Below are 5,755 nucleotides of genomic sequence, written 5' to 3' on the forward strand. Positions count from 1 at the left end.
TTCGATTCCCCGCTCAGCGTGACGCTTCCTTGAATCACCCAGATCACAAGCTTTCAGTGTCAAAACTGGGATTTTGAACGGCACCTGGAAAATGTAATCGGGTTGCCACGTTCGGGACCAGCTGCAGTTTCCAAACCATTTCTCAAAGGCACTGCCACCAAGCCCTGCCTCCTAGCAGTGGGGCAGCTCCCCAGCCAAAGGCCCTACTTGGTTTACTTCTTTTACCCCCAAAAAAACCTCCTCTTTTCTGCCATCTTTTCGCTTCAGGCCTCCTCCTCACCCTGCCCACAAGACAGCAACATGGTCTGGGGTGGGTTTAAGACCAAATTAGTGACGCCACCCGGAGATTACTTAATAATATAGGAATGACTTAACGATGGCCCCGGTCACATGGGCCAGATAAGACGGGGGGGAGGCGTGGCTGTTTGCCCCGGAGCAAAATAAAGCGCGGTATCCTGATCACACGGTCCCCCGAGGCTTCGTGCTTCAGCTGTTAGCTGGCGATCACACGGCGATGCCGGAGTGTGGCAAAGACACGGCGTGGCGAGCATTTCGCGTTTGCGCGCATATGCAGTTCCACAAAGCAGCACTGCTTTCAGTTACATGTTTGTGCACATGCGCTTACGAAAAACATCCGGTTTGCAACAGGACGTGGATGGGCGCCGGATGCCACGGGATACTAGCGCTCCCACAATCAGATGCCTGCCCCTGCCCCGCGTTTTCCGGATGCTAGTGCACTTTCCAAGGTATTTTTTTTACTGTGCATCTTCGGCCTTCCTTAAGTTACCCACGGCAGCAAAGCAAAGCAAGCATGCACGCATGCGCAAGGGTCAAGGATGCAGGTAAACAAAGAAAGCATGGCAGCTAGCTGACAGGACGCCACGGGTTGGCCACGGGTGCGCCACGCTTCCCAGATGTTGCGATGTGATCGCACCCTGAAAATGCTGATGTTTTTAACTTTGGTTGTACATCGCCCAGAGCCCTGTGTGCTCAGGGATCGGGCGATTCATAAACTTAAAGTAAAATATATTATTAAAGTATAAATAAATAAATAAATTTTGCCTCCCATCTCTTCCCTTGGTAGATATTGTGGAGAGCACTTATGTTGTATTGAATGTTTTTAAAATGCAGTTTTAATGTTTTATGTATTGGCCCCATCTGTACGCCGCCCTGAGCCCGTTTGCGGGGAGGGCGGGTTATAAATTTAAATAAATAAATAAATAAATAAAATAATCGTTCTGCCCTTACAAGGGCCACTGAGGTGGTGAACAATGAAGAAACACAAATGATAAAAACCATCTTTTAAAAGCATTAAAATTAACCCCCCCCCCCACACACACACATCACTAAAACAATTAAAAAATGGAGTTAAAACACATACAAGATTTTAAAATCAGAGTGCAGGAAGGAAGGAGGGAATGCCAAAGGAAATTTAAGAAAGTCTTCACCTTCTCGTGGAAGATGGTGACAGAAGGGGACAGGCGAGTCTCTGTGGGGAGAGAGTTCCAGACTTTTGGGGCTCTCTCCTGGGTTGTTGCCTGGGCTCAGAAGGGGCGGGCACCCAAAGCCGGCCCTTCACCCCACAGAGGTCTGAGCCAGGCGGTCCCCCAGGGGGCTCCCTGGTCTAACCCGGGAGCAGAGGCCAAGGGACGGATTCACAGAGACCAAGCTGGTGGCTCACCTCATCCAAGATGCGGTTCTTGGCCCGGGTTATAGCGGAGTTGAGCGCGTTGATCCAAGACTCCTTCTCTTCAGGACTCACAGCCAGGAAGACCAGGTTCGGTGCCTAGGGGAGAAGGGACTTGTGGCAGCGGCCAGGAAAGGGGTTTTTTGGCCACCCCGGGACTACAGCATCCTAAAAAAAACCTTAAGCAAAGGGCCTGGAAGCAGCACCCACCTGCCCCAAGTGGGCGGAGAGTTCAAATGCTGAAACTCTTCGTAGCAGAACCAGATTCGAGTCCAGCGGCACATTAGAGGCCAACTTTCGACCTTGTGGCTAACAGACACTGACGGACCCCTGATCCACATGTGGATCCAATCCCCTCTTGAAGCTCTCAGTGCTTGTAGCCGCCACCACCTCCTGTGGCAGTGAATTCCACGTGAGCATTACTCTTTGGGTGAAGAAGGACTTCCTTTTGTCCGCTCTAGCCCGACTGCTCAGCAATTTCACGGAGTGCCCACCAGGAGTTCTTGTCTTGTGAGAAAGGGAGGGAAGGACTTCTTTCTCCACCTGCTCTATCCCATGCATAATTTTGTAAACCTCTCTCTCGTCAGCCATCGTTTCTCCAAGTTAACCTACCCTCCTCAGCCTTTCTTTTGAACCTTTCTAATGGCATCCATGCCCTGTGGGATCTACGACAGTTCCATAGGGCGTGCAAGACGGGGGGATGTTCCACCGGGCCTGTGGCTGAGGACAACGACGGTTCTCGCCATCTTACCTGGCCCTCCCACCCACCCTCCGTCTTGTCATCGTCCCTCGTCCTTACGGCGAGCACAGACAGACTATTGGTTTTTAATGTCATCTGTTAGACGAATAGCGTTTTAATTGTTTTAACTATTTATAACTGATTATTATAATTATAAATGTAACCTCAAATATTTATTGTATGCTTGGAGATGTTGTACACTGCCCTGAGTCCCATCCAAGAGGAAGAGAAAGAAGAAGAGGAGGAGGTCGTCAGCCATCGTTTCTCCAAGTTAACCTACCCTCCTCAGCCTTTCTTTTGAACCTTTCTAATGGCATCCATGCCCTGTGGGATCTACGACAGTTCCATAGGGCGTGCAAGACGGGGGGATGTTCCACCGGGCCTGTGGCTGAGGACAACGACGGTTCTCGCCATCTTACCTGGCCCTCCCACCCACCCTCCGTCTTGTCATCGTCCCTCGTCCTTACGGCGAGCACAGACAGACTATTGGTTTTTAATGTCATCTGTTAGACGAATAGCGTTTTAATTGTTTTAACTATTTATAACTGATTATTATAATTATAAATGTAACCTCAAATATTTATTGTATGCTTGGAGATGTTGTACACTGCCCTGAGTCCCATCCAAGAGGAAGAGAAAGAAGAAGAGGAGGAGGAGGAGGAAGAAGAAGAGGAGGAGGAGGAGGAAGAAGAAGAGAAGAGATTGGATTTATACCCCGCCCTTCACTACCCAAGGGAGTCCCAGAGTGGCTTACAAACTCCTTCCCCTTCCCCTCTCAACAACAGACACACGGTGAGGTAGGCGGGGCGGAGAGAGCTCTGATAGAAACTGCCGTTTTTCAAGAACAGCTGTGCCAGAACTGTGGCTTGCCCGAGGTCATCCAGCAGCTGCAAGTGGAGGAGTGGGGAATCAAACCCGGTTCTCCCAGATTAGAGTCCGCGCACTTAACCGCTATGCCAAACTGGCTCCTTCCCCTCCCCACAACAGACACCCTGTGAGGTCGGTGGGGCTGAAACTGCTCTTTTTCAAGGACAGCTCTTATCAGAACTGTGGCTTGCCCAAGGTCATCCAGCCAAGTGCAAGGGGAGGAGTGAGGGAATCACTCCCAGTCCGCGCACTTCACCACGACACCACAGAAGAGTGTCCCATCCCCTTAAATAATTTTCGTTGCCCTTTCCATCCTTCACCTTCCCCAGAGCTAGAACATCTACCTTGCTGGGGTTGGCAAAGTAACTATGCCGCTATTCACGGGCAGCGGAAGCTCTTCGGGGCACAGGGGTCAACAGCATCCCCTGGTATTCTCTGCATCTCAGACTGGTGCGAATGGGGCAACTGGTGGGAGTGGTTTAAAAGCTGGCAACCCTGGGAGGAAAGGCTGAATGACTGAGAGGAGTGCAGGGAGGAGGAGGATCCACCTGAAGGACACGGCTGTGGTTTGACCTTCAACCGACTCAGCCCGACCGGCTCATAGGGCTCTGAGTTTCTCTGCTCCAATGGGCCGCAGCTCTCCCGGGTGACACCCAAGGCCCCCTCTAAGCTGCGGGCAGTCTTGTGAGCAAAAATTCTATTTTGTGAGCTGCTGCCATTCAAGTTGTGAGCGAGCGATTGGGCTGCTGCATAAATTAGTTTGCTCTGGAGCAATGCACCCTCCAAGCTGCAGAGTCTTGTGAGCAAATATCCTACTTTGTGAGCTGCTACTGGCATTAAAGTTGTGAGTGAGCAATTGGGCTGCTGCATAAATCAGTTTGCTCTGGAGCCCCATCCCTTCCTGGGCTGAGACAAAAAAGTGTGAGCCGGAGGCTAAAAAACCATGAGCTAGCTCACACTCATTCAGCTTAGAGGGAACACTGGTCCCAGGCAACGGCTTTGCACCGGAGAGCCCAGGATCCAGTCTCAGTTCTCCCCACGAGTGGTGAACCATTCATACCCACGCTCCCCCCTGCCTCAAGTCCCGTCTTGATGGTGCCGCAAAGCTCTCCGAGGAGGAGGAGGAGACCTACCGTGTTCCCGGGTTCCTTGGAGTGCGTGAGCAAGAACTTGCTGTGGTTCTTTTTGCTCCGGCTTTTGGATTTCCTGAGCTCTTCACATTTCTCGTAGTCGTTCAAGTCAAACACTTCCTGGATGGTTTTCTCGTCTTTCACCTGCGGATGGAGAAAAGGCACATGCAGGCAACACCATCTTTTCCGTGCCAAGGGAAAGGTCCTGAGCAGCCGCTGGTCTCTGCCCGACAGGTGCCAAAGGAACACAGTTTGACTCCAGTGAGCACCTTTGAGACCAACAAAGTTTAATTGTGGGTATAAGTTTGTACGTGAAAGCTTAGACCCAGAATGAAACGGGGTTGGTCTTAAACGGGGTTGGTCTTTAAGACCAAGGTTTATTCAGGTACAAGCTCTCCCTCCTCTGTGAGGACAGATCTGCACGTTCCCCACCCCCCAACAGCTAGCAATCCAAGACAGTCCAGTGGAGCCTGAGTGGTGGGTGTTGCCTTCTGACACTCTTCTGGTGATGTCAGGGGGCGTGGCCTATGCAAATGAGTTATGCTAATGGGTTATGCTAATGAGCTCCTGCACCTCTTTTTCTACGAAATGACCCCTGAACACACAGAAAGATCAGCCAGAGGGGGAGGGATTATTTGCAGACTAGTACTTCCTTTGCCTCCTCCTTTTTTTGGGGGGGGGAGAGCGCTCACCAGGGGCACCAAGAATCCCAGCAGCCTCTCCAGAAACCCATTCCAAGCAACGCCCCCCCCCCCCTCCACATCTCTAGCAAGAGAGTCAGGCCACACACTCAAGAGGAAAGGAGGCTCAGGACAGGGAAGAGCCACCTTCGTTGGTGAAGCGCGCGGACTCTAATCTGGGAGAGCCGGGTCTGATTCCCCACTCCTCCCCTTGCACCTGGCTGGATGACCTTGGGCAAGCCACAGTTCTGACAAGAGCTGTCCTTGAAAAAAGAGCAGTTTGTGTCAGAGCTCTCTCTCAGCCCCACCTACCTCACAGGGTGTCTGTAAGCAGGACCAAAGCGGGGAAAGGCTCCACATCTCTAGCAAGAGAGTCAGGCCACACACTCAAGAGGAAAGGAGGCTCAGGACAGGGAAGAGCCACCTTCGTTGGTGAAGCGCGCGGACTCTAATCTGGGAGAGCCGGGTCTGATTCCCCACTCCTCCCCTTGCACCTGGCTGGATGACCTTGGGCAAGCCACAGTTCTGACAAGAGCTGTCCTTGAAAAAAGAGCAGTTTGTGTCAGAGCTCTCTCTCAGCCCCACCTACCTCACAGGGTGTCTGTTGTGGGGAGGGGAAGGGAAAGGAGCTTGTAAGCCGCTCTGAGACTCC

Source organism: Gekko japonicus, unplaced genomic scaffold (assembly GCF_001447785.1).
Source record: "Gekko japonicus isolate JY-2015 unplaced genomic scaffold, Gekko_japonicus_V1.1 scaffold1674, whole genome shotgun sequence".
NCBI lineage: Eukaryota > Metazoa > Chordata > Lepidosauria > Squamata > Gekkonidae > Gekko > Gekko japonicus.